Here is a 23,756-nt window from a genome sequence, read left to right as displayed (position 1 = left end):
TGGAGGTCGCCACTGATGATGTTACCTAGCTAGGTAATGAAACGTCTGGATATCAAACCTACAGCTCAGTGAGCAAACCTACACCCTAAACCTCAACCTAAGCTACAAACCTTCACAAACCTTGCGAACTCCTGTACACACTGGGCAAAAACTGACCCATCTAAAGTACATGAACTTTAGTGTTTCCAGTCAATATTTGGAAAGTTAAAGGCCCCCATCACAAGTCCCCTGTTACTCTTGCTCCTGCACAGAATCATCTTTGCCATCTTTTCCTCTACAGTTCTGCAATTATTTGGAGGCCTTCAGAAAACTCCCAACAGGGTGACCTCTCCTTTCCTGTTTCTAACCTCAGCCCATACTACCTCAGCAGACAAGTCCTCAAACGTCCTTTCTGCTAATGAAATGCTGTCCTTGAACTAACAATGCCACACTTGCCCCTGTTTTACCATCTTCTCTGTTCTTACTGAAATAACTAAATCCCGGAACCTGCAACAACCATTCCTGTCCCTGCTCTATCCATGTCTCCGAAATGGCTACATCATCGAAAGCCCTGAGGACCCGGACTTTGGGCTGAATCTGTCTCTGTCCAGCTCAGCCTCATTGACACAATAATAAACAAAACTATGTATTGCTCTGCTCCTTGACACTTTTTAATGAACTTTTTTTTTACAAATTGAAGTTATAGATTCCGTCGTTGGAATGGTGCCTTTTCTTACTGGCCCCTGAGTTAAAACCAGCACAACCCTCAGTCTGTTACCACAGCGACAGGCTGCTTCATTGCTGAAACATTGAACTGAAATGTGAAAATTTTGGATGTATTGATTAATGATTGAATTTGATTGACTGATGAATTTGGGTGAAGGGATATTTCAGCACATTCTTCAGCTGCTGCCTGAACTTAGTCTGGGTCACGGCATAAATCACGGTGTTTGTGCAGCAACTGAGGAGCTGCAGCATGAAGCCCAATTCCTGCACAAAGAGATGTAGATATACAGGGGAATACACAATCCAGTCTATCCGGTACCATAGAGTAAACACCGTTAGCGTTGACCATAACAGGATGAAATTGGATGAGATCATAAACAGTAAAACGATGGATTTTTTTCGATTTTGCATTTCTGTGTCACACTGAACATTCCCATTGGTGTGAGCCCGGAGTCTCCTGCGGGCTCTGCTGGTCACTAAAATGTGTCTGACGGTGAAAGCATTGAGCAGCAGAATCAGCAGAAATGGAAGAGCCGGGTTTAGAATGTAATGGAGGAACTCGATTGCGACCCAGACAGGAGAGTCAAGAACACCATATGCGAAATTACAAAACCAGGGAGTGTTCTCCAACAAATACTGACCTGTGAGCATAAAATACCAGAAAATGTTCTTTAAACAGCTCAGCACAGTCACTGTTCCCAGAACCACAGCCGCCGTTTTCTCACTGCAATATTTACTTTTCAGCTTCTGGCAACAAATGGCCACAAATCGATCAAAGGTGAAAGTGACAGTGAACCAGACAGAGCAGTCAGTGGCTGCATAAAGCAGGACGGCGTGGATATTACAAATGTGGACCCAAATCAGGAAATAAAACTCTTCCTGGTACATAATGGGAATGTGTCTCAGTATCAGATCGAGGATAATGACCAGGAGATCTGCCGCTGCCATGGCCCCCAGGTAACGTCTGACACATGGAGACAATCCACAATCTTTATAAAGCAGGATGTAGATCGTCACTATGTTAACTGTGAGGAAGGAAAACAAAAATAAATACACATGAGACTGGAGGCAAAGTTGAGAATCTAAAATTTGAATTTAAGTTGTTATCAGAAGCAACAAGTCAATTTTTATTTTTATTAAAATGGCTTTTCAATTTAAAATAACATAACAAAATGGCTTTAGAATTTTCTTTGACACTGAATTTGAACTAATACTTTACTGAGTTGGTTCTATTTCGAGATAGGGCAAATAATGGAATTTTCTTAAAATGAACACTGACACATTAATTGACCATTTGAACTAACCTTGAACTGCGACCATGACATGACGATTTACATAATTAAGACCCCTTTCCCAGGGAATATCATTGGATTAGCCTGTTGTCAATCATGTTACCACATTACATTTGATTGATCTTTTCTTGTGATTAAGGGTGCACTGTCTCTTAAAAATATATAAATAATATGTAATTTTTTAATGTAGTTGCGCCATTTCTCCACGGAACACAGAAGTTTTTAATCTCCGTGTTGCTAGACAAATCTGTGCCCGGCTGCCTTAATTTTTTAAACTGGTAACCTTGTTTTAAACAGATTGCACTCCTAGTGATTCTTTTGACCGATTTTGAACCAAGGAGCCCCCCTGGAGAGACCATATCTTCAAAATGACCATTTTGACTGAAGATCCATTGAGATTATCAAATGTGTCACTGTATTCAGAGATATTTTGAAATAATTGGAGCTTAAATGACAATCATAAAGTTCTGAAGAGAAACTGTAAATGGATAAGCAATGGACAATATAAGTTGGTACCTGTGAATCTGTGAATTGTTCAGGAAGAATAAAAGGCACATAAGCAGAAAGAGGTTACATGACAAAGGAGGAACAGACCAAGAACAGGCAAAGGAAGCACATGGTGAGGTCAGTGCAGGAGATAGAGCGAGAGAGAGACGACCTGCACAGTTACTGCCTTTGCTGGTTTTGAATTCATGTATCGCTGGACATCGGAGTGCATCTGGGAAAATTAACAAACAGTGAATTTCACAACTGATCTTGGAGGAACCTGTTTGGGTGAAGTTCACAACACAGAATCAGATAAGTTAATTGTCGTTTTAATTCTGTCCAAGAGAAAGGCTGCAGTAGTGGGTACAGTGGGTTATTTCTTGATTATAAGTTTTTGGAGATAAGTCTATTGATTAAACTTAAAATATAAGCCATATTATTAATTTAACCTGGTGCAGTGTTTGTAGAGGAATAAGACGGTGTTATTTTCTGGGTCTGTAGATTGTGAAGGAGCAAAAATTACCTTTGCAGTGATATGTACTTCTTGTCAGATGTGGGAGTTTAAAGAGAGTTTAAGGGTTATTGCAGATTATATCTGCCATAAATGCTATTGGAAGCGAATCTTATCAGAGCGAATGGATGGGGTGGAGAGACTAATAGAAGCGATGAGGAATTTGCAGCAGCAACAGTATGTGATGGATGGCAGCTTTAGGAAGGGGGGAAAGTCTCAGATACAGTCACATAGATGGGTTAACTCCAGGAAGGGTAAGAGAGGTAGGCAGCTGGTGCAGGAGGCTTTTGTAGATATACCCATTTCAAACAGGTATGCTGTTTTGGAAAATGTAGGGGGTGATGGATTCTCAGGGGAACATATCACAAACAGCCAAGTTTCTGGTATTGAGACTGGCTGTAATGCAACGAGGGGTGCGTCGGCTTCCAAGAGATCAATTGTGTTAGGGAATTCTGTAGTCCGAGGTACAGACAGACGTTTCTGTGGCCAGCAGAGAAAAGGCAGAATGGTGTGTTGTTTCCTGGTGCGAGGATCAAGGATGTCTCAGAGAGGGTGCAGAATGTTCTCATGGGGGAGAGGGGCCAGCAAGAGGTCATCGTCCACATGGGAACCAATGACATTGGAAGGGAAAAGGTTGAGATTCTGAAGGGAGATTACAGAGTTAGGCAGAAATTTAAAAAGGAGGTCCTCAAGGGTAGTGATATCTGGATTACTCCCCATGCTACGAGCTAGTGAGGGCAGGAATAGGAGGATAGAGCAGATGAATGCATGGCTGAGGAGCTGGAATATGGGAGAAGGATTCACATTTTTGGATCATTGGAATCTCATTTGGGGTAGAAGTGACTGTACAAGAAGGACGGATTGCACCTAAATTGGAAGGGGACTAATATACTGGCAGGGAGATTTGCTAGAGCAACTCGGGAGGATTTAACTAGTAAGGTGGGGGTGGGGGGGGGGGACCCAGGGAGATAGTGAGGAAAGAGATCAATCTGAGACGGGTACAACTGAGAACAGAAGTGAGTCAAACAGTCAGGGCAGGCAGGGATAAGGTAGGACTAATAAATTAAACTGCATTTATTTTAATGCAAGGGGCCTAACAAGGAAGGCAGATGAACTCAGGGCATGGTTAGGAACATGGGACTGGGATATCATAGCAATTACAAAAACATGGCTCAGGGATGGGCAGGACTGGCAGCTTAATGTTCCAGGATACAAATGCTGCAGGAAGGATAGAAAGGGAGGGAAGAGAGGAGGGGGAGTGGTGTTTTTGATAAGGGATAGCAATACAGCTGTGCTGAGGGAGGATATTCCAGGGAATATCCCAGATGAACAGTTCATCCACTTTACTAACACCTTCCACCCTGACCCCAAATTTACCTGGACTGTCTCAGACTCCTCCCTCCCCTTCCGAAACCTCTCCATTTTTATCTCGGGCGACCGACTCAAAACAGACATTTACTACAAACTGACCGACTCACACAGCTTTCTAGATTATACCTCCTCCCACCCTGCCCCCTGTAAAATTGCCATCCCATATTCCCAATTCCTTCGTCTCCGCCGCATCTGCTCCCAGGAGGACCAATTCCAATATCGAACAACCCAGATGGCCTCTTTCTTCAAAGACCGCAATTTCCCTCTCCACCGCATCTCCTCCACTTCCTGCTCCTTCGCCCTTGAACCCCGTCCCTCCAACCGCCCCTCCAATCGTCACCAGGACGGAACCCCACAGGTGGTCACCTACCACCCCACCAACCTCCATATACAGTGTATCATCCGTCGTCATTTCCACCACCTCCAAACAGACCCCACCACCAGGGATATATTTCCCTCCCCTCCCCTATCAACGTTCCGGAGAGACCACTCCCTCCGCGACTCCCTCGTCAGGTCCACACCCCCCACCAACCCCACCTCCACTCCCGGCACCTTCCCCTGCAACTGCAAGAAATGCAAGACATGTGTCCACACCTCCCCCCTCACTTCCTTCCAAGGCCCCAATGGATCCTTCCATATCCGTCGCAAATTCACCTGCACCTCCACACACATCATTTACTGCATCCGCTGCACCCGATGTGGCCTCCTCTATATTGGGGAGACAGGCCGCCTACTTGTGGAACGTTTCAGAGAACACCTCTGGGACACCCGGACCAACCAACCCAACCGCCCTGTGGCTGAACACTTTAACTCCCCCTCCCACTCCACCAAGGACATGCAGGTCCTTGGACTCCTCCATTGCCAGACCATAGCAACATGACGGCTGGAGGAAGAGAACCTCATCTTCCGCCTAGGAACCCTCCAACCACGAGGGATGAATGTAGATTTCTCCAGCTTCCTCATTTCCCCTCCCCCCACCTTATCTCAGTCTCAACCCTTGGACTCAGCACTGCCCTCTTGACCTGCAATCTTCTTCCGGACCTCTCCGCCCCCATCCCCTCTCCGGCCTATCACCCTCACCCTCACCTCCTTCCACCTATTATATTCCCAGCGCCCCTCCCCCAAATTACCCCCCCCCCCCCCCCCCCCCCCCACACCCTTTATCTCAGCCTGTTTAGCACACCAACCTCATTCCTGAAGAATGGCTTATGCCAGAAACGTCGATTCTCCTGCTCCTTGGATGCTGCCTGACCTGCTGCGCTTTTCCAGCAACACATTTTTCAACTCTGGTCTCCAGCATCTGCAGTCCTCACTTTCTCCATAGTGAAGAAGGCTTTCATATGCTTTCCTTTATTGGTCAGAGTATTGAGTACAGGAGTTGGGAGGTCATGTTGCGGCTGTACAGGACATTGGTTAGGCCACTGTTGGAATATTGCGTGCAATTCTAGTCTCCTTCCTATCGGAAATATGTTTTGAAACTTGAAAGGATTCAGAAAAGATTTACAAGGATGTTGCCAGGGTTGGAGGATTTGAGCTATAGGGAGAGGCTGAACAGGCTCATAGTCATAGCGTCATAGAGATGTATAGCATGGAAACTGACCCTTCGGTCCAACCCGTCCATGCCGACCAGATATCCCAAACTGATCTAGTCCCACCTGCCAGCACCCGGCCCATATCTCTCCAAACCCTTCCTATTCATATACCCATCCAAATGCCTCTTTAATGTTGCAATTGTACCAACCTCCACCTCTGGCAGCTTATTCCATACACATACCACCCTCTGCGTAATACAATAACCTTCAATCTGCAATTTGAGAGGGAGAGGGTACAATCGGAAGTGACAATATTTCTGTTGAATAAAGGGAACTATGGAGCTATGAGGGAGGAGCTGGCCAAAGTTCAATGGTGCAATACCTTAACAGGGATGACAGAGGAGGAAGAATGGCAGGTATTTCTGTGTATAATGCAGAAGATGCAGGATCAGTTCATAGAAAAATACAGCGCAGTACAGGCCCTTTGGCCCTCAATGTTGTGCCGATCCAAGCCCACCTAACCTACACTAACCCACTATCCTCCATATGCCTATCCAATGCCCGTTTAAATACCCATAAAGAGGGAGAGTCCACCACTGCTACTGGCAGGGCATTCCATGAACTCACGACTCGCTGAGTAAAGAATCTACCCCTAACATCTGTCCTATATCTACCTCCCCTTAATTTAAAGCTATGCCCCCTCGTAATAGCTGACTCTATACGTGGAAAAAGGTTCTCACTGTCAACCCTATCTAAACCCCTAATCATCTTGTACACCTCTATCAAATCACCCCTAAACCTTCTTTTCTCCAATGAAAACAGCCCCAAGTGCCTCAGCCTTTCCTCATACGATCTTCCTACCATACCAGGCAACATCCTGGTAAACCTCCTCTGAACCCGTTCCAGTGCCTCCACATCCTTCCTATAGTATGCCTCCACATCCTTCCTATAGTATGGCGACCAAAACTGCACACAATACTCCAGATGCGGCCGCACCAGAGTCTTATACAACTGCAACATGACCTCAGGACTCCAGAACTCAATTCCTCTACCAATAAAAGCCAGTACGCCATATGCCTTCTTCACAGCACTATTTACCTGGGTGGCAACTTTCAGAGATCTGTGTACACGGACACCAAGATCCCTCTGCTCATCCACATTACCAAGTATCCGACCGTTAGCCCAGTACACCATCTTTTTGTTACTCATACCAAAGTGAATCACCTCACACTTACCTACATTGAACTCCATTTGCCACCTTTCTGCCCAGCTCTGCAGCTTATCTCCATCTCTATCAAAAAGGAAGTAAGGAAGAAAGATCCCAGGAGGAGGCATGGGCGCCCATGACTGCTGAGGGAAGTTAAGAAACATATAAAGTCAAAAGATAAAAAGTATAACATAGCAAAGATAAGTGGGAAAATGGAGGACTGGGAAGTTTTTAAAGAACAACAGAGGATTACTAAGAAGGAAATACATAGAGAAAAGATGAGGTACGAAGGTAAACTGAACAAAAATATAAAGGAGGATAGTAAAAGCTTTTTTAGGTATGTGAAATGCAAAAAAATGGTGAAGACTAAAACAAGGGAATATATTACGGGGAACAAAGAAATGGCAGAAGAATTGAATTGGTACTTCAGATCTGTGTTCACTGGGGAAGATACAAGTAATCTCCCTGAGGTATCAGTGGCTGAAGGACCTGAACTTAAGGGAATTTATATTTGCCAGGATTTGGTGTTGGAGAGACTGTTAGGTCTGAAGGCTGATAAGTCCCCAGGATCTGATGGTCTATATCACAGGGTACTGAAGGAGGTGGCTCTAGAAATCATGGATGCATTGGTGATTATTTTCCAGAGTTCGATAGATTCAGGATCAGTTCCTGTGGATTGGAGGGTGGCTAATGTTGTACCACTTTTTAAGAAAGGAAGGAGAGAAAAAGCAGGAAATTATAGATCAGTTAGTCTGAGCTCAGTGGTGGGAAAGATGCTGGAGTCTATTATAAAGGATGAAATTACGGCACACGATAGTAGTAACAGGATAGGTCAGAGTCAGCATGGATTTATGAAGGGGAAATCATGCTTGACTAATCTTCTGGAATTTTTTGAAGATGTAACTCTGAAGATGGACGAGGGAGATCCAGTGGATGTAGTGTACCTGGACTTTCAGAAAGCTTTTGATAAAGTCCCACATAGGAGGTTAGTGAACAACATTAGGGCACATGGTATTGGGGGCAAAGTACTGACTTAGATTGAAAATTGGTTGGCTGACAGGAAACAGAGGTAAAAACAATGATTGCAGATGCTGGAAATCAGATTCTGAATTAGTGGTGCTGGAAGAGCACAGCAGTTCAGGCAGCATCCAAGGAGCTTCGAAATCGACACTTTGGGAAAAAGCCCTTCATCAGGAATAAAGGCAGTGAGCCTGAAGTGTGGAGAGATAAGCTAGAGGAGGGTGGGGGTGGGGAGAAAGTAGCATAGAGTACAATGGGTGAGTGGGGGAGGGAATGAAGGTGATAGGTCAGGGAGGAGAGGGTGGAGTGGATAGGTCGAAAAGGAGATAGGCAGGTAGGATAAGTCCAGACAAGTCATGGGGACAGTGCTGAGCTGGAAGTTTGGAACTAGGGTGAGGTGGGGGAAGGGGAAATGAGGAAACTGTTGAAGTCCACATTGATGCCCTGGGGTTGAAGTGTTCTGAGGCGGAAGATGAGGCGTTCTTCCTCCAGGCGTCTGGTGGTGAGGGAGCGGCGGTGAAGGAGATCCCAGGACCTCCATGTCCTCAGCAGAGTGGGAGGGGGAGTTGAATTGTTGGGCCAAGGGGCGGTGTGGTTGATTGGTGTGGGTGCCCCGGAGATGTTCCCTAAAGCGCTCTGCTCGGAGGCGACCAGTCTCCCCAATGTAGAGGAGACCGCATCGGGAGCAATGGATACAATAAATGATATTAGTGGATGTGCAAGTAAAACTTTGATGGATGTGGAAGGCTCCTTTAGGGCCTTGGATAGAGGTGAGGGAGGAGGTGTGGGCACAGGTTTTACAGTTCCTGCAGTGGCAGGGGAAAGTGCCAGGATGGGAGGGTGGGTTGTTTGGGGGCGTGGACCTGACCAGGTAGTCACGGAGGGAACGGTCTTTGCGGAAGGCGGAAAGGAGTGGGGAGGGAAATATATCCCTAGTGGTGGGGTCTGTTTGGAGGTGGCGGAGATGTCGGTGGATGATTTGGTTTATGCGAAGGTTGGTAGGGTGGAAGGTGAGCACCAGGGGCGTTCTGTCCTTGTTACGGTTGGAGGGGTGGGGTTTGAGGGCGGAGGTGCGGGATGTGGATGAGATGCGTTGGAGGGCATCTTTAACCACGTGGGAAGGGAAATTGTGGTCTCTAAAGAAGGAGGCCATCTGGTGTGTTCTGTGGTGGAACTGGTCCTCCTGGGAGCAGATACGGCGGAGGGGGAGGAATTGGGAATACGGGATGGCATTTTTGCAAGAGATAGGGTGGGAAGAGCTGTAATCCAGGTAGCTGTGGGAGTTGGTGTGTTTGTAAAAAATGTCAGTGTCAAGTCGGTCATCATTAATGGAGATGGAGAGGTCCAGGAAAGGGAGGGAGTTGTCAGAGATGGTCCAGGTAAATTTAAGGTCAGGGTGGAATGTGTTGGTGAAGTTGATGAATTGCTCAAACTCCTCGCGGGAGCACGAGGTGGCGCCAATGCAGTCATCAATGTAGCGGAGGAAGAGGTGGGGAGTGGTGCCGGTGTAATTACGGAAGATCAACTGCTCTACGTAGCCAACAAAGAGACAGGCATAGCTGGGGCCCATAGGTGTGCCCATGGCTACCCCTTTGGTCTGGAGGATTTGGGAGGATTCAAAGGAGAAATTGTTAAGGGTGAGGACCAGTTCGGACAAACGAATGAGAGTGTTGGTGGAAGGGTACTGTTGGGGACGTCGGGAGAGGAAAAAAAGGAGGGCTTGGAGACCCTGGTCATGGCGGATGGAGGTGTAGAGGGATTGGATATCCATGGTGAAGATGAGGCGTTGGGGGCCGGGTAAACGGAAGTCTTGGAGGAGGTGGAGGGCGTGGGTGGTGTCTCGAACGTATGTCGGGAGTTCCTGGACTGGGGGGAATAGGACAGTGTCAAGGTAGGTAGAGATGAGTTCAGTGGGGCAGGAGCATGCTGAGACAATGGGTCGGCCAGGGTGGTCAGGCTTGTGGATCTTGGGAAGGAGGTAGAACCGGGCAGTGCGGGGTTCCCGGACTATGAGGTTGGAAGCTGTGGGTGGGAGATCTCCTGAGGTGATGAGGTTCTGTATGGTCTGGGAGATGATGGTTTGGTGATGAGGGGTGGGGTCATGGTCAAGGGGGCAGTAGGAAGAGGTGTCCTCGAGTTGGCGTTTGGCTTCAGCGGTGTAGAGGTCAGTGCGCCAGACTACCACTGCGCCCCCTTTATCCACTGGTTTGATGGTGAGATTGGGATTGGAGCAGAGGGATTGGAGGGCTGCGTGTTGTGAGGGTGAGAGGTTGGAGTGGGGGAGGGGGGTCGACAGGTTGAGGCGGTTAATGTCGCAGCGGCAGTTGGAAATGAAGTGGTCAAGGGCAGGTAATAGGCCAGGTGTCTAATAGGCAGGGTGTCTAGTTGGATTCTGTGTGTTGGAGTACCGTAGGGATCAGTGCTGTGACCACAGCTTTTTACAATATATTAATGATAAAGAAGATGGTATTAATAGTAACTTTAGCAAATTTGCTGATGATAAAAAGCTGGGTGGCAGGGTGAAATGTGAGGAGGATGTTAGGAGATTACAGGGTGACCTGGACAGGTTAGGTGAGTGGACGGATGCATGGCAGATGCAGTTTAATGTGGATAAATGTGTGGTTATCCACTTTGGAGGCAAGAACAGGAAGGCAGATTACTACCTCAATGGAGTCAAGTTAGGTAAAGGGGCAGTACAGAGAGATCTGGGTGTTCTTGTACACCAGTCAATGAAGGTAAGCATGCAGGTACAGCAGGTAGTGAAGAAAGCTAATAGCATGCTGACCTTCATAACAAGAGGGATTGAGTATAGAAGCAGCTGTACAGGGCCCTGGTGAGACCACAGCTGGGATATTGTCTGCAGTTCTGATCTCCAAATTTGAGGAAAGACATTCTGGCTATTAGAACATAGAACATAGAAAAATACAGTGCAGTACAGGCCCTTTGGCCCTCGATGTAGTGCCGATCCAAGCCCACCTAACCTACACTAGCCCACTATCCTCCATATGCCTATCCAATGCCCGTTTAAATACCCAAAAAGAGGGAGAGTCCACCACTGCTACTGGCAGGGCATTCCATGAACTCACGACTCGCTGAGTAAAGAATCTACCCCTAACATCTGTCCTATACCTACCACCCCTTAATTTAAAGCTGTGTCCCCTCGTAATAGCTGACTCCATACGTGGAAAAAGGTTCTCATGGTTAGCCCTATCTCAACCCCTAATCATCTTGTACACCTCTATCAAGTCACCCCTAAACCTTCTTTTCTCCAATGAAAACAGCCTCAAGTGCCTCAGCCTTTCCTCATACGATCTTCCTCCCATACCAGGCAACATCCTGGTAAACCTCCTCTGCACCCGTTCCAGTGCCTCCACATCCTTCCTATAGTATGGAGACCAAAACTGCACACAATATTCCAGATGTGGCCGCTCCAGAGTCTTATACAACTGCAACATGACCTCAGGACTCCGGAACTCAATTCCTCTACCAATAAAAGCCAGTATGCCATATGCCTTCTTCACAGCACTATTTACCTGGGTGGCACTTCAGAGATCTGTGTACATGGACACCAAGATCCCTCTGCTCATCCACATTACCAAGTAACCGACCATTAGCCCAGTACCCCATCTTTTTGTTACTCATACCAAAATGAATCACCTCACACTTACCCACATTGAACTCCATTTGCCACCTTTCTGCCCAGCTCTGCAGCTTATCTATATCCCGCTATAACCTGACACATCCTTCCTCACTGTCAACAACTCCACCGACTTTTGTATCATCCACAACCTTGCTCACCCAACCTTCTAGCCCCTCCTCCAGGTCATTTATAAAAATGACAAATAGCAACAGTCCCAAAACAGATCCTTGCGGAACACCGCTAGTAACTGCACTCCAAGATGAACCTTTACCATCAACTACTACCCTCTGTCTTCTTCCAGCCAGCCAATTCCTAATCCAAACCTCCAACTCACCCTCAATGCCATACCTTCATATTTTTTGCAGTAGCCTACCATGGGGAACCTTATCAAACACCTTACTAAAATCCATATACACCACATCTACCACTTTACCCTCATCCACCTCCTTGGTCACCTTCCCAAAGAATTCAATAAGGTTTGTGAGGCATGACCTGCCCTTCACAAAACCATGCTGACTATCCTTGATCACATTATTCCTATCCAGATGTTCATAAATCCTATCCCTTACAATTCTCTCTAAGACTTTGCCCACAACAGAAGTGAGACTCACTGGCCTATAGTTACTAGGATTATCCCTACTCCCCTTCTTGAACAAGGGAACCACATTTGCTATCCTCCAGTCTTCTGGCACTATTCCTGTAGACAATGAGGACATAAAAATCAAGGCCAATGGTTCTGCAATCTCCTCCCTTGCTTCCCAGAGAATCCGAGGATAAATGCCATCAGGCCCAAGGGACTTCTCTATTTTCACCCTTTCCAGTATTCCCGGACCTCTTCCCTACATACCTCAAAGCCATCCATTCTAATTAATTGTGACTCAGTGTTCACATCGGTAACAATGTCCTGTTCCTGAGTGAATACTGACGAAAAGTTTGAGGTAGTGCAGTGTAGGTTCACGAGGTCAATTCCTGAAATGGCGGGACTATCTTATGTTGAAAGATTGGAGAGACTGGGCTTGTATACCCTCGAGTTTAGAAGACTGAGAGGGGGGTCTGATTGAGACATATAAGATTATTAAAGGATTGGACACTCTGGAGGCAGGAAACGTTTCCGCTGGTGGGTGAGTGCCGAACCAGAGGACACAGCTTAAAAATATGGGGTAGACCATTTAGGACAGAGATGAGGAGAAACTTCTTCACCCAGAAAGTGGTGGCTGTGTGGAATGCTCTGCCCCAGAGGGCAGTGGAGGCCCAGTCTCTGGATTCATTTAAGAAAGAGTTGGTCAGACCTCTCAAGGATAGTGGAATCAAGGGTTATGGAGATAAGGCAGGAACAGGATACTGATTAAGGATGATCAGCCATGATCATATTGAATGGTGGTGCAGGCTTGAAGGGCAGAATGGCCTACTCCTGCACCTATTGTCTATTGTCTATTGAAAAAGTTGCTCCGCTGTTTTCCCTAGAGCGTCGGAGGCTGAGGGGTGACCTTATAGAAGTTCACAAAATTATGAGGGGCATGGATAGGATAAATAGGCAAAGTCTGTTCCCTGGCATCGGGGAGTCCAGATATAGAGGACATAGGTTTAAGGTGAGAGGGAAAAGATATAAAAGGGACCTAAGGGGCAACTTTTTCACCCAGAGGGTGGTACGTGTATGGAATGAGCTGCCAGAGGAAGTGGTGGAGGCTGGTACAATTGCAACATTTAAGAGGCATTTGGTTGGGTATATGAATAGGAAGGGTTTGGAGGGATGTGGGTCGAGTGCTGACAGGTGGGACTAGATTGGGTTGGGATATCTGGTCGGCATGGACGGGTTGGACCGAAGGGTCTGTTTCCATGCTGTACATCTCTATGACTGTATGACGTCGTGGTGCAATGTGTGCTGTTGTGTTCACTTGAACTGTTCAGACATCAGAAATGCTGCTCCATCTCCCTGATGGTCTACTCCCTGATATTCCCAGTGTCTCCAGCATCCTCGATACAAACAGGATATTTTGACATGCTGGTGAGGGCAAGGGTGTTTCGAATCGTATATCAAGGGGTTGGTCTTTATTCAAGTTGCCATAATTTCTTTCTTCGTGGAGGTCCTCAGCCAATGGAAATGGCTGACTGTTCTGAATGAAGAGGCTGTGGCTGCTGTCAGGATATTGGATATTCCCCAATATGATATACTGTGCATGGACACACCCAATATTAATGGGGTGAGATGGAGGGTCCAATCACAAAAATAAGAACTTAAAATCAAGGCATTGCCAGATCAGCTGAAATGGTTAGTTATACCACATTCCTGAAGAAGGGCTTATGCCCAAAACGTTGATTCTCCTGTTCCTTTGATGCTGCCTGACCTGCTGCGCTTTTCCAGCAGCACATTTTTAAGTTATACCACATTCACCATCAACTTCACAGGACGAGCCCAGACAAGATAAACCCAGAAGAGATACGTGTTCTACATGGGAGCACTGTGTCGGCCAGGTTAGTGTACTGTTCAATACAACCAGCAATCTGTGGAACATTGCGCAGGCCTCACCAGTGTATTGATCTGTAAAACCAGACGAGATATTTGTCCAGCATGGGGAGTTGGATGAACCAGGCTAATGCAGCAATCTCAAACTGGGACTAGTCACCTGTCGAGGACGGGGAGGTGTGACGACAACAGTTACATTGACCTAAAACCTGGACGAGATATCTGTCCAGAATGGGAAGCTATGCAGTGAACACCAGTGAATTGAACTGGAAATCTAGAGCAGTTATCCTCCAAGCATAGAGAGATGTGTGTGCCAGTGCGTTGCTCGGTAACGCAGTGTCAGATTGCTGCCCAGCTTGGGGAAACTTGCAGCCCGTCTAGGAAGTGAAAGGATCTGTGGCTCCCATCCATCTCCAGCTCCATGTCTGCCTTGTGCCATGAAAAGGGGTGCTGTGGATTGAAAATCATTGCCAGGGAGAGATGTTGGGGGAATCAGTTTAAATACCAACAAGTGGGAGGGGTTTAGAAAACAGACAAAAAGGGGGAATGTCAGGGAATGATGTGTCCATGGGTTTCAGAATGCTGAAATAAGGACATTTCGATAGGATCTCACAACACAGGCAAGTGTTTCCAGGAATGATGAGTGAATGAGATTTTGGTGTGAGTTCAGATTATGGAAAGTTTTGGATGATTATTGCTTATGCACCTTTGTACTGGGAGTGGGATCAGCACAATCTTTGACTCATTGGACTGAATCGAACAATACTTTGTCTCGGTGTCATTTTCATTTCGTGTGACAGAGGATTAGTCTGCACGAGGCCAAGCTAGTTTTCTGGTACTCTCTCATCCAACTTGCCTCATTAGCTACCTACCCCACCCATCCTGGCTCTTAGTCAATGCCAGCCCAATTCTCCCACCCACCATGGATGCCCCTGCTGGATGCCCAGGATATTCCATGATCTCTGCCACTCGTGTCACCTTAAAAAGGCCAATGGGCACATGGTTGAGTTTTCTCATTGTGAAGCAGCCCTGCATGGTTTACTCTGAGCATGGCAGATAAAAGGATATTTCACCATGATTTATCGAAAGAGGCACGGAGGTCCTGGTGAATGGGCAAGTACAGAGGGGGACTATTCTCTTCCCAGAGGAGGCCACATCACCAAACTGACCAAGCATGGTCTGGGCTCACCACCCAGCTCCGTGCAGTATCTGCGGTCTGATGGAATGTCCAGCAATACAGGACAAGGAACAATAACCTTCCCCGCTCTGCCAGGATCAGCATCACTGTATTTTCTCCACACCCTCACTGCATATCTGTTATATTACCTTCCCCTGAACAAGACTGATGCTCCACCACTCTCACTGCTGTATGCAGCACTCCCCGTCCATCACACACACACTCTCCCCCCCTTGTCTCCACTATACATGGGCACTAATGACATTGCATGAATTCAACACTGTGCAACAACTTACTCTAGGCACCTCACCACTTCACCAGCACTAACAGCAGGGCCTCCCACTCCCACCAATACACACTCCCTCCTTTTCTCTCTTTCCAGCAGAAACAGCCTGTTACAGGACAGAAAGGGCCAGGCTGGGTTATGGGGTGCCCAACATCGGTTCCCTCACCCAACTCCCTCCACCAAGTGGAGAGGACCCTTGCACCAACTCATTAAGGAGCAATGTTCAGTGAAGGGCAATTCTCACTTTAAACCCACCATTAGTCCCATTTCTACCTGGCACATCTGAGAACCCATGGTCCCGGTGCCATCTCCCTATTGTGTTGAGCCAGTACAAATGGAATCTCCAATCTCGGTGGGCAGGAGGGTGGACACACTACACATTGTCTCTATCATCTCCCAGAAAGGGAGCAGGAAGGCTCCTTCCTACACGCTATTTTTCAGATAACTCAGATATTGAAGCTAATCTGCTCGACTTACTGTTCTCCAACTTGGCCTGACGTCTTCAATCATCTGTGCTCAGATACACCCCCAGGATGCTTTGTCCCTGCACCCTCTTTATAACTGCACCACGTATTTTATATTGACTTTCAATACTCTTCCCATCCAAGTGTAATACCTCACACTGCTCCGCAGTAATCCTCACCAGTCAATGCTTCACCAACTTGCAGCATCTGTGTGTATGTGTGTCCTTATGTCTGTGTGTATAGGAGTGCCTGTGTGTGTGTGTGAGTGTGTGTGTGTGTAGGAGTATCTGTGTGTGTGTAGTGCAATGGTGGTCACCTGTAATGTGACATGAACCCAAGGCCCTGGTTGAGGCCCTCCCTATGGGTTACAAGCTTAGCTATCAGCCTCTGCTCAGCCACGTTTTGCTGCTGCCTGTCCTGAAGTCCGCCTTGGAGGATGGTCACCCGAAGGTCCAAGGTCGAATGTCCTGAACCACTGAAGTGTTCCCCAACTGGGAGGGAACCCTCCTGTCTGGTGATTGTTGTGCGGTGCCCATTCATCCGTTGTCGTAGCCTTTGCTCAGTTTCCCCAATGAACAGGGGGTCTGGCCTGGTCCATAACACCCTGGGGGCTCTAGTCAGGATTGATTCCATCATTCCAGTTTGCATTTAGGGCTGCTGGACTCTCAGACGGTGAGTGTTAGGTGTTCGTGTCTTCTGCACTGGGTGTTGGATTCATTTGGTTGAGACTGTGCTTGGTGCAGTAATGGCACTTTCAGTCTCTCAGAGTTTTCTGGGTGGGAAAGAAATGACTTTGGGGGTTTTACAAAAGGTAAGCAAGGCAAAGCTGTTGGAATTGCCAGACAAGATGGGGTTAGAATTCTTTATGTCTGTGACAAAAGGAGAGTTAATTACAGCTCGGCATTTAAATTTACTGGAAACACCACTGGAACCTTTGGAAATGGCCAGTATTAAATTGTATATGAGGCAGCTTGAACATGTAAAAAATCTAAGACAGTTTGAATTCCAGTTAAAAGCAGCAGAAAAAGGAAAGGAGAGGAAGGCCCGAGCAGAATAAAAGGGAAAGAGAGAGAGAGAGGTGGAAAGGGAGAAAGAGAGTTTGAATTTCAGAAATTGACGATAGGACGGGATGGGGATGGTGGTGAAGGTAGAATGTTGGTATGTGAGGATAGTGAGGATGAGCCAAACCCATTGTACCCATAGACCTGGTGCAGATCTGATTACCTTTGTGAATACCCTTGCCAACTTTTATAGGTGCACCATCGAGAGCACTCTGTCTGGATGCATCACCACCTGGTATGGCAACTGTACCATTCAAGATCGGAGACGGTTACAGAGAGTGGTGAACTCGGCCCGGACAATCACAAAGGCCAACCTCCCATCTATAGAATCCATCTCGAGGTCCACTGTCAAGGAAAGGCTGCCAGCATTCTCAAAGATCCATCCTACTCTGGCAATGTTTTTCTACAACCAGAAGCCTGAACATACGCACCAGCTGGTTTCGTAACAATCCCTCTACCAAAATAAGCTAACACAGCATATGCCTTCATAACAGTTTCTACCCTCCTGTTGTTAGAATACTGAATGGACTCACAAACTCTTAACATTTGCCTGTACCTGTGTTTTTGTTTTTGCTGCTGTTTACCTATTGTTTACTATCTCTGCTACTTAACTCTGTGATCTGCCTGTATTGCTCACAAGACAGAGCTTTTCACTGTGCCTCAGTACATGTGACAATAAATTTAATTCAATTCAATTCAATTCAATTCAATATATCCAAGTAATGTTGAAATTTGATGAGATAAATGTAGAAGCCTTTTTCATCTCAGTTGAGAAATTGAGGAAACAAATGAACATAGAACATAGAAGAAAGAACATTACAGCTCCGTACAGGCCCTTTGGCCCTCGATGTTGCACCAACCTGTGGAACCAATCTGAACCCTATCAAACCTACACTATTCCATTATCATCCATATGTTTATCCAATGACCATTTAAATGCCTCTAAACTTGGCGAGTCTACTACTGTTGCAGGCAGTGTGTTCCACACCCCACTACTCTCTGAGTAAAGAAACTGCCTCTGACATCTGTCCTATACCTATCACCCCTCAATTTAAAGCTATGGTCCCTTGTGCTAGCCATCATCATCCGAGGAAAAAGACTCTCACTGTCCACCCTATCTAATCCTCTGATTATCTTGTATGTCTTAATTAAGTCATCTCTCAACCTTCTTCTCTCTAACGAAAACAGCCTCAAGTCCCTCAGCCTTTCCTCATAAGACCTTCCTTCCAGACCAGGCAACATCCTAGTAAATCTCCTCTGTACTCTTTCCAAAGCTTCCACATCCTTCTTATAAAGTGGTGACCAGAACTGTACGCAATTCTCCGAGTGTAGCCGCAATAGAGTTTTGTACAGCTGCAGCATGACCTCATGGTTCTGAGACTCAATCCCTCTACCAATAAAAGCTAACACACTGTATGCCTTCTTACAATCCAATCAACCTGGGTAGCAACTTTCAGGGATCCATGTACATGGACTCCAAGATCTCTCTGCTCATCTGCACTCCCAAGAATCTTACCATTAGCCCAGTACTCAGCATTCCTGTTACTCCTTCCAAAGTGAATAACATCACACTTTTCCACATTAAACCCCACTTTCCACCTCTCAGCCCAGCTCTGCAGCTTAGCTATGTCCCTCTGTAACCTACAACATCCTTCTGCACTATCCACAACTCCACCGACCTTCATGTCATCCGCAAATTTACTAACCCATGCCTCTACGCCTTCATCTAGTGGGTCATTTATAAAAATGACAAAAAGCAGTGGACCCAAAACAGATCCTTGCAGTACACCAACAGTTAACTGAGTTCCAGGATAAACACTTCCCATCAACCACCATGCTCAGTCTTCTTTCAGCTAGACAATTTCTGATCCAAACCATTAAATCACCCTCAATCAACTTTATCGAATGCCTTAATGAAATCCATATACATCACATCAACCACTTTACCCTCATCCACCTGTTTGGTTACCTTCTTAAAGAACTCAATCAGGTTTGTGAGGCACAACCTACTCTTCACTAAACCATGTTGACTATCCCTAATCAACTTATTCCGCTCTAGAAGATTAAAATTCTATCTTTTCAACATTTTACTCACAACTGAAGTCAGGCTCACTGGTCCATATTTACCAAAGTTATCTTTACCCCCACCCCCCCCCCCCCCCACCTTCTTGAACAAGGGGACAACATTTGCTATCCTCCAGTCTTCTGTCACTATTCCTGTAGACAATGACGACATAAAGATCAAAGCCTAAGGCTCTGCAATCTCCTCCCTGCCTTCCCAGAGAATCCTAGGATAAATCCCATCCGGCCCAGGGGACTTATCTATTTTTACACTTTCCAGAATTGCTAACACCTCCTCCTTGTGAATCTCAATCCTGTCTAGTCTTGTAACTGGCATCTCAGTATTCTCCTTGATAACATTGTCTTTTTCCAGTGTGAATACTGACAAAAAATATTCATTTTGTGCTTCCCCTATCTCCTTCGACTTCATGCAGAACTTCCCACCACTATCCTTGGCTGGCCCTAATCTTACTCTAGTCATTCTTTTATTCCTGATATACCCAGAGAAAGTTTTAGGGTTTTCCTTGATTGCATCTGCCAATGACTTCTCATGTCCCCTCCTGGCTCTTCTTAGCTCTCTCTTTCAGTCTTTCCTGACTAGCTTGTAACTCTCAAGTACCCTAACTCAGCCTTCACATCTCATCCTGATATAAGCCTTCTTCTTCCTCTTGACAAGAGATTCAACCTCTTTTGCAAACCACATCTCCCGTGTTTGACCACTTCCTCCCTGCCTGACAGGTACATACTTGTCAAGGACACACAGTAGCTCTTCCTTGAATAAGTTCCACATTTCTATTGTGTCCATCCCCTGCAGTTTCCTTGCCCATCTTATGCATCCTAAATCTTGTCTAATCGCATCATAATTGCCTTGCCCCCAGCAATAACTCTTGCCCTGTGGTATATACCTATCCATTTCCACTGCTAAAGTAAACATAACCAAATGGTGGTCACTATCACCAAAGTGCTCACTACCTCGAAGTCTAACACTCGATCACATTCATTACACAATTACAAATCCAATGTGGCCTCACCCCATTTTGTCTACATACTCTGTCAGGAAACTTTCTTGCACACATTGAATGAAAGTTGACCCATCTAACATACTCAAACTATCGTATTTTCAGTCAATATTTGGAAATTTAAAATGCCCCATAACAACTCCCCTGTTACTCTCGCTCCTTTCCAGAATTATCTATGCTATCTTCTCCTCTAAATTTCAGGAACTATTTGGAGGTCTATAGAAAACTCCCAACAGGGTGACCTCTCCTTTCCTGTTTCTAACCTCAGCCCATACTATCTCAGTAGATGAGTCCTCAATCATCCTTTGTGTCACCATAATACTGTCCTTGACTAACAATGCCACACCTCCCTCTCTTTTACCATCTTCTCCATTCATATTGAAACATCTAAATCCCGGAACGTGCAACAACTATTCCTGTCCCTGCTCTATCCATGTCTCCGTAATGACCACAACATCGACATCTCAGGTACCAACCCATGCTGCAAGTTCACCCACCTTATTCTGGATGCTCCTGGCGTTGAAGTAGACACAATTCAAACCACGTTCCTGCTTGCCTGTGAACTCTTGTGACCTTGAAACCTTATTTCAGACCTAAATACCCTCAACCACCTGGACACTGGAACGACAATTTAGGTTCCCATCCCCCTGCTGCATTAGTTTCAACCCACCCGAATAGCATTAGCAAATCTCACCCCCCAGGATATTGGTACCCCTCTGGTTCAGGTGTAGACCATCCTGTTTGTAGAGGTCCCATCTAGTCCAGAATTAACCCCAAATATCCATGAATCTGAAACCCTCCCTCTTGCACCATCCCTGCAGCCACGTGTTCAACTCCTCTCTCTTCCTATTCCTCACCTCTCTAGCTCATTGTACAGACAACAACCGAAAGACAACAACTCTGTTTGTTCCAGCAATAAGCTTCCATCCTAGCTCCCTGAATCTCTGCCTCAGATCTCTACCTTTCTTCCTACCTATGTCATTGGAATCTATGTGGACCACGACTTGGGGCTCCCCCTCCCCCTCAAGGATCTGGAAAACATGATCCGAGACATCACGAACCCTGGCACCTGGGAGGCAACAAAGCACAAAGAAAATTACAGCATAGGAACTGGCCCTTCGGCCCTCCAAGCCTGTGCTGATCCAGATCCTCTGCGTAAACCTGCCACCCATTTTGTAAAGATTTTTCTGTAAAAACAAGTGGGAATCAGTATTTCTGAACAATAATGGATGTGCTCTCTGGATTTGCAGAGGGCATTTAATTATGCAATATCACTGCTAAAAGGATTGTAGAAAAAATACTCAAAGTTTTCACTGGAAACAGACTACCACAGAGATACAATCAGATCAAGGGTCAAATTTTACGACAACATTTTGCCGAGAGATGTGAGGGAGGAGCGAAGGACTGCTGGGAAGGTGAGTAAAAACCATTTTTCTGAACAGAGCGAAAAGAGAGGGCGGAGAGAAACAAGGAGGTGGTTACTCCCCAGACACAGGATAAGGACAGCTGGGTTACAGTCATAGAACATAGAACATTACAGCGCAGTACAGGCCCTTCAGCCCTTGATGTTGCACCGACCAGTCATACCAATCTGAAGGCCATCCCACCTACACTATTCCATGTATGTCCACATACTGGTCCAATGATGATTTAAATGTACTTAAAGTTGGTGAATCTACTACCGCTGTAGGCAAAGCATTCCATACCCTTACTACTCTCTGAGTAAAGAAACTACCTCTGACATCTGTCCTGTATCTATCACCCCTCAGTTTAAAGCTATGCCCCCTTGTGCTCGCCATCACCATCCTTGGAAAAAACGCTCTCCCTGTCCACCCTATCTAACCCTCTGATTATCTTATATGTCAGTATTAAGTCACCTCTCAACCTGCTTCTCTCCAACGAAAACAGCCTCAAGTCCCACAGCCTTTCCTCGTAAGACCTTCCCTCCATGCCAAGCAACATCCTAGTAAATCTCCTCTGCACCTTTTCCAAAGCTTCCACATCCTTCTTATAATGCGGTGACCAGAACAGTACACAATACTCCAAGTGCGGCCACACCAGAGTTTTGTTCAGCTGCAGCTTAACCTCATGGTTCCAGAACTCGATGCCTCTATTAATAAAAGCTAAAACACTGTCTACCTTCTTAACAACCCTGTCAATCTGGGTGGCAACTTTCAAGGATTGTTTATAAGATGATCAGAGGAATAGATAGAGTAGACAGTCAGAAACTTTTTCCACGGGTACAACAGAGTGTTACAAGGGGACATAAATTTAAGGTGAAGGGTGGAAGGTATAGGGGAGATGTCAGGGGTGGGTTCTTCACCCAGAGAGTGGTGGGGGCATGGAATGCGCTGCCCGTGGGAGTGGTAGAGTCAGATTCATTGGCGACCTTTAAGCGGCATTTGGATAGGTACATGGATGGGTGCTTAATCTAGGATAGAAGTTCGGCACAACATCGTGGGCCGAAGGGCCTGTTCTGTGCTGTATTGTTCTATGTTCTATGTTCTATGTTCTAAGGATCTGTGTACCTGGACACCGAGATCTCTCTGCTCATCTACACTACCAAGAATCTGATCATTAGCCCAGTACTTTGCATTCCGGTTACTCCGACCAAAGTGAATCACCTCACACTTGTCCGCATTAAACTCCATTTGCCACCTCTGAACCCAGCTCTGCAGCTTACCTATGTCTCTGTGTAACCTGCAACATCCTTCGTCACTATCCACAACTCCACCGACCTTAGTGTCGTCTGCAAATTTACCAACCCATCCTTCTACGCCCTCATCCAGGTCTTTTATAAAAATGAAGATCAGCATGGGACACAACACCGACCCTTGTGGTACACCACTGGTAACTGGACTCCAGGATGAACATTTGCCATCAACCACCACCCTCTGTCTTCTTTCAGCAAGCCAATTACTGATCCAAACTGCTATATCTCCCGCAATCCCATTCCTCCGCATTTTGTACAATAGCCTACCGTGGGGAACCTTATCGAACACCTTGCTGAAATCCATCTACACCACATCAACCGGTTTACTCTCATCTACCTGTTTGGTCACCTTCTCAAAGAACTCAATAAGGTTTGTGAGGTATGACCTACCTTTCGCAAAACCGTGCTGACTATCCCTAATCAAATTATTATTATCTAGATAATTCTAAATCCTATCTCTTATAACCTTTTCCAACACTTTACCCACAACTGAAGTAAGGCTCACTGGTCTATAATTACCAGGGTTGTCTCTACTCCCCTTCTTGAACAGGGGAACCACATTTGCTATCCTCCAGTCTTCTGGCACTATTCCTGTAGACAATAACGATTTAAAGATCAATGTCAAATACTCGTACTATAGTCAGGGGGAGGAAAGGGAACCGACGGTCAGAGCAGGGATCCCCTGTGGCCATTCCCCTCAGCAATAGGTATATCGTGTTGGATACGGCTGGTGGGGACAGCCTACCA

At 46.2% G+C, this 23,756-nt stretch overlaps 1 long non-coding RNA gene across 1 annotated transcript; it reads left to right on the top strand.

Moving 5' to 3' along the window:
- Positions 1-800: 800 nt before the first annotated feature.
- Positions 801-17,850, top strand: LOC140485937 (uncharacterized). Its single transcript, XR_011962483.1, has 3 exons — positions 801-1,348; positions 1,450-1,662; positions 17,410-17,850. It is a non-coding gene; the product is annotated as an uncharacterized lncRNA (long non-coding RNA).
- The last annotated feature ends 5,906 nt before the right edge of the window (positions 17,851-23,756 follow it).

Source organism: Chiloscyllium punctatum, chromosome 15 (genome assembly GCF_047496795.1).
Source record: "Chiloscyllium punctatum isolate Juve2018m chromosome 15, sChiPun1.3, whole genome shotgun sequence".
Lineage (NCBI taxonomy): Eukaryota > Metazoa > Chordata > Chondrichthyes > Orectolobiformes > Hemiscylliidae > Chiloscyllium > Chiloscyllium punctatum.
This window is presented reverse-complemented; position numbering and strand designations above follow the sequence as displayed.